Source organism: Anser brachyrhynchus (assembly GCF_964034855.1).
Source record: "Anser brachyrhynchus genome assembly, chromosome: 4".
Lineage (NCBI taxonomy): Eukaryota > Metazoa > Chordata > Aves > Anseriformes > Anatidae > Anser > Anser brachyrhynchus.
In genome coordinates this window covers 78,042,472-78,053,148 of record NC_137698.1, presented here as the reverse complement: position 1 = coordinate 78,053,148, position 10,677 = coordinate 78,042,472, and the positions used below count along the sequence as shown (strand labels likewise).

Here is a 10,677-nt window from a genome sequence, read left to right as displayed (position 1 = left end):
GCAGAGCTTCTTAAATATCTCTTTAATCTTCCAGCCTACAAGTTCCTAATGTGCCATCACCGTGGAATTTAGGCACTGATCAATCAATTTCTTCTGCCGTTGCCAGGAGCATCCAGGCTCATAGGATGTTTGGTGACCTCCCAGATGTCTAAGGATGCAAAGTCCTGCTTCATAAGTCTTTGACTTCTAGCCTGGGAGGACAGGGAAGTAAAATGATACAGTGTTGTCGTTTTGTGCTTAACTCCTGCCTTCTGTACACGGGGGCCTTGAACACTCCAGCTGGCATGCACCAGAGAGCAGCAGGGGATGTGTGTGCATGAGCACAAGGGAATTCAAGAAATTGTGGGAAAGGTGAGCGTAAACTCTGCCTTTAAAAAGACAGAGGGAAGGGCCAGAGGAAAAAAAGTCCAAGGGATTGTATAGTTGTCACCTTAACTTTAATGTCAACAGAGATACTCAAATAGCTGATTGAACATGCCTTGTTCAACCCTGGAGGATAAGGAAGTGATAAGAAATGAATTTCCTAAGAACAGGTCATGTCAAACCAGTGTAATTTCCAAATCTGGCAAGGTTACCCGTCTTGTGGATAAAGCGGAAGCAGTAGAAGCAATATCCTGACTTTACTGAGTCTTGTGGATCCCTCCCAGGCAGTGGTTTCACAAGACACTGAAGGAAATTATTATCTAAATGGCATTTCCACAGAGCACAGCACATCACGTTGAAGGACCACACTCAGTGAATCGCTATCCACGGCTCAGGGTACGATTCAGATTGCACAGCACCACACCTGTGTTTGAGTGCCTGCACGTGGGTGTCTGCCTGTGCACTACTCAGGGTGGGATTGCTCAGCAGGGTCTAAAGAGCATCGCAGCCGAATGTCTAGGGCAAAGCAAGAAGGGTGCTGAGTAGCTCCTCATTAAACAAATTGACTTGGGATGCCTTCAGCTACCCACACGGCCATGTGGTGCTATTGCAGGCATTGTGGGATATTCCACCTGGCCTCTGCCTGCTGCTCCAATGGGCACAGGTCTCCTGCAGGTCCTGTGCCAGACCCATATGGATGTCTCACATACATTTCAGCATCTCAACTAGCACTACACACCCCTGTACAGATTGCCAAGAGAGCTTTAGATGCTCATTTATTCAAAAGGAAACACTTACACACCCAGATTAGCTTAAGAAACCCATCCACAGACTCCTAACTTTAAATATTTTAATTTCTACACTGATGCCATTTCTAGAGTGGGGTTCAGTAGTCCAGACATAAACATCTGGTATCACTTCATGCATCATAGTGTGCCTGAGAAATCCACATGGGACCGATGGATACACTACTTACAGGAGACACTTTTTCTGGAAAAGCAGGTGGAGAAGGCAGGATACCCCATGATGCCTGATATGATGCTGTAATATCTCTGTGGGCAGCGAATCTGACCCTTGGTAGCAAGGTGGGAGGACAGGCCAGGTGAATTTGAGTAGGAGATTGTCATGTACCTATAATATTCAATAGTGACTTAAATGCTGTACTAGGTGTTTATAGACCATGCACCATTTTCAGATGGCTGTAGCATGAGCAGTTTTGCACACAAGGAGCCCCATTCATCTCTCGCACTGAAACATCTCATTGATTCAAATGTTTTCTTTCCTTACGTTCAGTTCTAGACGCAATTTAGGCTCATTAAAGCAACTAGTTGGCTCCTGTAGCGCCTATCTAGCTGGGACCTGTGTCACAGGTATTTAAGTTCTCTTCCAAAAATACCCTGGTATCTCATCTTCCTTTTGAACTGTCACCTACTAAAAGTTCACTCTACCGCATTTTCTTTGAGGGCCTGGTGTCCTCCCCGCTGAGAGCATGTTTCATCCAATGAAGACACACTTCCAGGTTCATTGCCTCAGCGCTGTTTGTGCAACCACTTGGCAGAGTTTAGGATCATTTGTAATTTTTTATCTCACTGTTTTGATATGGAGAGTAGCTCAAAGGCATTGTTTATTAAATTTCTCCACCTTTGGCATTACCTTGAATGTGTCCTTTGCTGCATCCCCAAGCAAGTGGAAATCACTGTAACAACTGTGTGCCTCTGGACTTCTGTCTGACAGTGTTCTGGTTCCAGAGACGGGGTGAAACCCAGATCTGGGAGAATATGAAAACTCACGTTCTCCTAGGCATTGAGCAAGGGTTTGCCTTGCCTAGACAAGGGATTTGTACTGCATCCAGATTCTCCATGGGGTGGAATATTGCTTTTACTCTCACATTTCTCTCATCTGTTGTACCTTTTGTTGTCTCTACCTCTGCACTTTCACAATGCCAAACTGGAGGCTACAAGAAGAGCAATAAGAGGAAATTTGCATCAATATTCTCACCTCTGGCACAAGGACATTAGTTAGTGCTGCCTCTTATTTTTCTGAAACCTTACTACAAAGCAAGACCAGGAGCTGGAAGCAGCCCCACAGAGAGAGCTTCCTTGCAAATGATTCCTTTGATTTTGGCCCTGTAATTTAGTCTCTCCTTGCCTCCATTTCCAATCTGTTGATGGGGCAGATTGAATCCAAGTCATAAGAAACGTGCATGAAAAGGTGAGCAGATCCAACAGTAGAAGCCAATGGCTCAGTATAAGAGTGGAAACTTTTTCTCAGTGCAGTTTTGTGGTACTCACGTCTGGGAAGTAGTCATTAAACACACTGCTTTCTGATTTTGCAATGATTTAACTTTTTTTTTTTTTTTTAATGTCATATAATAGCCACTGTACAGTGTTCATCTTTGCTTTGTGACCAGGTGAATGGGAACAGCAAAGCTGAGGTGCCCCTGGAAACTGAAGTGTATTGCAAAGTGCAGAGCTGGAGCTGGATTTGGAAGTGGAAAGCTTTCAACCCCTTAGAAACAGGCAGTCACAAATTGTGAACTTTCACTTCTATCCCTTCTTTCCCTCAACCTTTCCCCCCACACGCATCATCACCTCCCAACCCCACACAGAAATTTCCATACTTTGCTTTCTCGGCACATGAACTTGCTGCAAGTGTGAGATGCAGAAGATCGGGTCGTAGGATTGCAGTTGGTGCTGTCACGAATTCTAGAGAGATTTATCTGTGCTTTTTCATGGCATTTTCTACTTTCCTTTAAAGATGCAGTTCCTGAAACAAAAGGATTTTTGAGAATATTTCTGCCTTTTTTTTTTTTCACTAATTTCACAGTGAGCAGGATCAAAATGTGCCCTTGTCAGCTCAGACGTATCAGAAAATATGACCCAAAATGGGGAAGTGAAAAGGAAGCAGGGAATAAGATACACTTTTTTTTTTTTTTAATTAATTAATTTATTTATTTATTTAGCATTTGACAATTCTCTAACAGTATCTGCTGGCCCTAACACCTAGAAAATCATTCATTTGGCAGTCCTCCCTGTCTGAATCAGCAGAAGCAGGGTTAAAAAAAAAAAAAAAAAAAAAAAAAAGATAGGACTCATGCACACTGACCTGGCACAGACTTCCAAGGGCCTTGAGGCTAAAACAAAACAAACCAAAAAAATGAGAAAAACAAGTTTTGTTTCCAAATAAACAAGTTTCCTCTCCCCTCAGGTATGGGGCTCACTCAATTAAATTACGCTCATCTGCCAAGGCCTGTGCACCATGTGGATTTGGTTACTGTCTCTGCAAGAATGTGTGTGATGCTCCAGGCCCCGCAGAAGGCTCGGGCTGACCCCACCCCTCCCCTCCAATGCCCTTCTCCATGCGATCTGCATTTTCGACTTGGCTGATGGGGTTTTTTGTTGTTGTTGTTCTGTTGTTGTTGTTTTTCATAAGCCCAGCCCAGCCCCGCTTGAGCCCTGCGTCTGGATCTGGGTTTGATTTTAATTGCTTGCAGTTAGATCCGACGTGTCTGTGTTCGCACAAAGGCGCTCGCTTGGCAGAGAGTAGGGGAAGGTGAGGGTGCTGTGAAATAGCAGCTCTTGCTGACGGGATCTTTATCGAACTGTGCTCTGACCAGGTTACACCACAGATGGTGAACAAACTTCCCCCTGCCATGAGCAACCTGGCTGCAGTCTTCCTGCTTTGCGTCCCCTTCTGATCCATTGTGCAATGTCACTGCACTCGTTACGTTTTATTTTGATCCAAAATCACCTTTATTTTAATAAAGGCTACCATCTACTTTCATAGTCCTCCCCACAGATGCATTTCTGAGACAGGACAGCAAAAAATGGGGCCAAAATCTCTCCTGTTGAAGTCCCTCTAATGTAAGATTGTCAGAACAAAACTCTGTGGGCCTGGTGACTTGATCCTCAGTAAATTGGAAATGCATTTGTACTTTCCACTGAAGGAATAAATACACCTGACATATTGGGTCTTGCTTAAACCAGCCGTGTGCATTGCCAGGTGAGCCTTGGATGTCATTTACTGCACAGACATGCAGATTTCCAGAGGCTGAAGCAGATTATAGAAGGTTCATGGGTCTTGTCCTTGAATAGGAGTGTAAATTTTCACAGCCAGTGCAGGAGGAACTGGTGTTCACTTGCTGCCAACCAACTCTCTATAATTGTGATTTCTTCCATGTTCTTTGCCCCATGATGATGGGGCAGGTCACCTTCACCAGGCTGGTGTTCAGCATCTCTGAAGTCCTGGAGTATCATCTCCTGAGCTCTCACCTCTGACACGCTTTTGAAAGTTTCCTGCTAATTTTTCTTAACAATATGACAATCCCACATCCCCCCACCCCAACTTCTTCCAGATCAGCCGGTTTTACTTCTACTGGGCAAAGGGAGAAGAATCTTGAAGACAGATTGAAGCTATCTACAAATGTCATAAAAAGCAATGGCTAGGTAGAAAAGACATAAATTAGTGCACCCTCAAAGGGAAAGGTCAGCCCATTTGCTAGTCTCAGAGTTATCAACCCGCCGGTCAGTCAGCACGTACCGGCCGGCTAATCAGCATGCAGCGAGCACGGACCCATCCTCAAAGCACATCGCCTTTCCTTCAGGCGTAAAATTAGGCAACATGGGAAGGAAATGAAAAATAGTCAAAGGCAGAGCTTCAGTGTGGTTTTGCCTGAATACCAAGTAGGATCCTGGGGACAGTGACAGCCCTGAGTCCCTTCTGGCATGTTATGACATCACTAATATTTAATCAGTTTGTCCCCAAACCAGAGATCCATGAAGCTCCCAAAAATGCAAAGGCAGTTAGTTTCAGCAGCAGGGAGCTTTGTGGTGCCTCTGATGTTGTGCTGAGCAGGTCCTATATCTGCAGCCCCTCTGCAGCACGTCTCCCATTCCCTGCTCTGCTGAGCAGTGTCATTGGCTTCACCCATCCAGCTGGGTCAGAGGTCTGAGGAGCATCAGAAGCCTTCAGAACTCGAATGCAACGTCTATGGCCTCAGATGAAAGAGAGCACCAGGCCACACAAAGGAAGAACTCCAAGCTCTGGAAATACCTGCAAAACTTCACCGTCTCTGCCATGTGCCTGCAGTCAAGCAGGATGAACCATTGCCTCAGTCCATTTTGCATTTGGGAAAGAAACCTTGCACATTTGACCTTTCCTCTGTTTTTGTTCTCTCCTTGCTAGGGAAACCCCTGTTGACATTAATAATAATATTTTTTGCAGGTGAAGGGTAGGTAATAGCTGAGTAAGGACCTTTAGGCTGGGTTCAGGATGAGTAAGTGGAAAATCCCTGAATTTGAGCCTGGCTGTGTGAATTGTTCATTTCTCATTAGAGGAGCTCCTGCCAACTCAATTTTCCTGGCTGCATAATGGGGCAGCTCCCAAAAGTAAGATAATTAGCAATGGAAAGGTGCTTTGGCTATTGTGATCGCTGCGGATGATTCAAAACATTTTACTGATCTTAACTAGCTTAATTGACGCAAGCTGCCCACCTCACAGGTCAGTCTGGTGTGTCCATGTGGAAGCTGAGGCTGAGGTATGAAACAACACGTCCTCCCCTGGAAGGCGCTGGCTCCAGGCTGGCCGCTCGGATGCCCCCACTTTGCTGAAGCTCCCTCCTGCCGTGCTGTGGCCGTGTGACCATTCTGGGTCTGACGGATTCGGACCAGGCTGGGAAGTGGGATATTTCGATCTGCTGTGTGATCCAGTAAGAGTTGGCTGTTCTGATCAAACTAGAATATCTTTGGGGCAACAACAGCACCTTTCTGTTTTCCTCTAGCACACCTACCACAGAGGAGTCCCCAGCAGTCTTAGTACTTGTTACCCATGCTAACAAATGAAAAGTAATAAATGGGCCTCAATACTGAGGAGATAAGCCTTCTGTTTTTCTGTGGTGTTTGAAGAAGTGGGAAGGGATTTCAGTGCTGATAGGGACAAAGACACATGTCAAGGCAGAGAAGGCAGCCTTGCTGTGAAGTAAGAGGTATCCCAAAGCCATGATAGGCCGAGAAGATAACAATAACGTGGAGAAAGGGGTGGAAAACAGGGCGAATTCAAGGCACCAGCTTGGGAAGGAAGACATGGAGGTGGAGGAGGTGTGGGATTGTGTTGAAAGGGGGTGTGGAGGCACAGGGTGCGGTAGGCAAAGTGATGCCAGAGGCCTCAAAGAGTTTGGCAATCTGTGGGTAAGAAAGGGCAGGACAAATTGTGGCAGGGTCACGGACAGCATCTGTCCCCTGCGGAGTGCTCCGAGGCAGTACAGTTGGGAGAGCGAAGGAGCAGCCAAGTGGAGAGCTGCAATATCACACCCATTGCCCATGCCGTGCTGCAAGGAACCAGCCAGGGGAATGCAAAAGAGAAAGCGGGGCTGAGAATCTCAACCAAAAACCCAAAGATTATCAAGAAATCCTGAAGGATCCTTTTCCTAAAGCTGGGTTACTCTGTTTCTCTCAGGTAATAGTTTGTTTGCCAGAAAATTAAATTAAAAGATATATATATATTAAATTCAGGTCCATTATTTCAGCAGCTTTTGGTAACCAATTAAAATAATAAAAAAGAAAAGAAAAAGTCAGAGAAATAAAACAAAGACAAAAGGGAACAGTTTAACTTGCCCATCTGAATTTTTTTTCTCCTTATGAAATTTAATTATGGCAATATGTTTACAGATAAAAACCACTGTAATTCATCTTGGTCAAAGGATACAACATTCATCCTGAAAGAGAATTCTAGCGGCTTGCATGGTTGAGAAACTTAATTTTTCTCTTGAGTTTGGTTAAGAACATTCCTTTGTTTGTTTACCTCCCAAATCAACAACTCACCTATTTATGTGCACAGTCCCACTATGGTGGCTGGAGATGTGTCTGGATGAAATGTTAAGCCTCCGTTTTCATTTGTGAGCTGGAGAAGTTTCATCTTTCATCTTGCCTAATTGATGGTTATTATGGCCTATCTAAAATGGCCACCCTGCTTAGGATTATCTTTAAAATAGGCTTAAGTGGGACTGTATCCATCAATGGCTCAGCACCTACAAACAACGAGCTTCCTACACAGCATCAGGCATGTTTGATGCAACTGCAGGTTGCAAGCAGGTTTCCTAAGAAGCCTGACACCCCCAACAAACACTCTCTGTGATTCCAACCCCAAACCTCTTGGATTTAAAAGATTTACCATTGTGTAGATTTACATGCTGGAGGAAAAGAAAGAGAGAACTTCATACCTTGTGTACACACCTCACTGACATCAGGCCCTCTCTCTGGGTTAAGGCTGGTGGCTACAGACTTTCCTAAAATCAGAGGAGTTCAGAGGCCTTTAGTCCAAAATACCTGACTCAGAAAGGCCTTGATTTGGGTCATCCTCAAAGCCAACCAGGTACTCTGAGATAATACCACGAAGCAAGTGAGGAGGCCAAGGGCAGACTGACTTGCTCGAGTGTCTGCAGAGAAGAGTAACAAACCTGGTGAAGGGACTAGAAAACAAGAGTTATGAGGACTGACAGGGAACTGGGGTTGTTTAGTCTGGAGTAAAGGAGGCTGAGGGGAGATCTCATTGCTCTCTACGACTACCTGAAAGGAGGAGGCAGAGAGGAGGATGTCAGTCTCTTTTCTTAGGTGACAAGTGATAGGATGAAAGAGTCCAAAGTTGCACCAAGGGAGGCTTAAATGGGTCATTAAGAAGAATTTCTTCATGGATAGGGTGGTCAAGCACTGGAACAGGTTGCCCATGTAAGTGCTGTGGGGGTATTTAAGAGATGTGTGGACAGGGCAGTAAGGGACATGTGTTAGTTATGGGACTTGGCAGGTTAGGTTGATAGTTGGACTTGATCTTGAACGTCTTTTCCAGCCTTGATGATTCGATGATTCTGTGACCAGATAGAGGGTTTGGAGGGACCTCTGAGGGTTTGCAGCTTCCCCCTTGGTAGAAGGATTGTTTCTTATCATTTCTTCCAAGTCAGCTCTGTGAGCCTCTGAGAAGGCGGACATCAGTCTTCATGTTGGATGCTCCACATGGATTGTTATCAGGGACCTGCCTTGTTTGCTTTGAAATTTTACTTTGAAAAGTGCCCCATTTCAGCACATCCTGGGGTGGGCCATGAAACCAAGTGTCTGCAGCCTGGTGTTTTGTCTAGCTTCTGCAGAGGGGTGCAAGACTTCAGGTGAGGGATGTATGGACGAGGAGGCTGCTGTAAGGGATTGATCTTTGTCTGCAGAGTAGGGAGAGCAGAAATCTTCCACCGAAGGTGACATTAGCCTTCTGCAGTTTACACCAAGTGGCATTAGCCAAAAAAAATCTCATGATGCTTGACAAAATACGTCTTCTGTTTGAAGCCAGTGCCTTGGAGGTCTGGACTGCTCCATCCTTCACAAATGCGCACAGATACAGAGACAAAGTTGCCTCTCCTCCCTCTCCCCTTTCTCTCCTAGGGCTTCTCCTTATGTGCCCATGACTCTGAGATGGTCTGAGGGCTTCCTCCAAGGGCAAGGGCATCAAATCTTGGATAAGAAAGCAGAGACACGATAGAAGGATCCCTGAAATCTTGGGGGAGAGGGAGGAGCTGCACAGGCATCCAGACAGGCTGAGCCTGTGGGGGCAGGTGCTGTCCGCCCTGCCCTAGGAGGGCTGCCAGGTATGGGTGCAGACAGGCCTCGAGGGAGTGGTGGTCAAAAGAGGCAAATCAAGTGTTGGGACGTTTTAACGAGGCAAGGTTTATAAGGAGGGTGTGAGCATGTGGCTGTGTGCACGCACATCTGCATTAGCCGACCTAATAAAAGGCGCATCGCCTCTCTCTGCAGACCTTGCTTCTCTGGGCTTCACCATGAAGACTGCAGCAACACTATTACGAAGGAATAGGAGGAAAAGAGTAAAATGAATGTAGTATATCTCTCACATACACACAAAGATAACACAATTCCACAGGGAACTTCTGGCTTGGATAAGCCACTTCCCTGGAAGTGTCCAAGGTCAGGTTGGATGGGGCTTTGGGCAGGCTGACCTAGTGAGAGACATCACTGCCCATGTCAGTGGGGATGGACTAGAGGATCTTCAAGGGTCCCTTCCAAGCCAAACCATTCTATGATACTATACAGTGTGCAATTCCAGTTTCCTAATTCAGAAAATACAGAACAGAAAGCCAAAATGTCACTATACCTAAGGTGACAGAGGTGACCAAAGGTGACCTTCAGGGTGAGGGCAGAGTGAGCAGTTAGGACTTAGAAAGCAAACCTTGGGTGGGAAGAAGGGAAATGAGATGGAGGTCTGCACAAAATCACAACTTTCCTGGCGAAGGTGAATGAAGAATGACTGTTCTCAAAATCTGAAGTCACGTCCCCAAATTCTTCTGTTATCAGCTTCAAAACAAAAGGAATTGCTTTTTATCACAGTGTGTGAGTATGGCTGGGAACTCATTGTCCCAAAAGAATAAACAGGTTCAGAAAGAGATCAGAGAAACTACCAGAGGGCAGGTCCACCATGGGCTGTGCAAACTCTAGGATGAAAAAACAATCCTGTTGTGTGCTGGCTGCCATGCTTACAGCTTTGTCAGCCTAAATTCAGCCCCAAGTAACCATAAATGTCTATGGACTAATTCAATTGCCCACATGTAGGGTCTTAGTGACTTTTCAGACATTTGGGGGTATCTGAGACATCCATGAGGGGTTGGCAAACAAAAGCCCAGCTGTCCTCCTGCAGTGACAACTGGAGGCAAGTGAGCCGCTCTGGTCTGGCTGTGTCTGTGTGGTTGAATGATTCACCCCCTCCACTGACACTGTGACTAGATCACCGCTGAGTGCCCTGGGAGTCCATAGCACAGAAATAAACACAAATCCAGATTCCTGCACTGAGGATTCAGCTGAACCCCATCACACGTCTCACACCAGGCAAGACAAGTGTTGCTCTTAAAGGTGATGGAAGGTACAGTGATGGAAGGGTTGAGGGGAGAAGAAGCAGCGCTTGGGCACACTCAGGTTGATGATCTACAGTGAGGTTTGGTGACTGGGAATGCCTCTGTGCACAGACACTTTCAGAAGCTGTTGGGTAAACTCAGACCAAATGGAGCCCAGTGCTCCTACAGTAGCTCCAATCTTGCAATGGGAAGACAGGAAAAATGACAAAGAAACTTCCAGCAGAGGCTAAGGAGATGAACCTTTTCTATTAGTAAGCTGCATGCGTGACTAGCCATGCCTGACCCCATTTAAGAGGAAATGAGGGTACACACATATATATATTTTCCAGGGAGAAGAATTACAATGGAGAAAAGCTAGATAAGGAACTCAAAGAGAAAAAATCCAACTAGACTCAAGACTTGAGTGAGTGCAAATA

The 10,677-nt window shown here is 45.7% G+C and overlaps 1 long non-coding RNA gene across 1 annotated transcript; it reads right to left on the bottom strand.

Annotated features, from left to right (window-relative positions):
* Positions 1-2,022: 2,022 nt before the first annotated feature.
* Positions 2,023-10,677, bottom strand: LOC308194416. Its single transcript, XR_013950519.1, has 4 exons — positions 5,856-10,677; positions 3,469-3,496; positions 2,984-3,129; positions 2,023-2,317 (listed from the first exon to the last, which is right to left on the bottom strand). It is a non-coding gene; the product is annotated as an uncharacterized lncRNA (long non-coding RNA).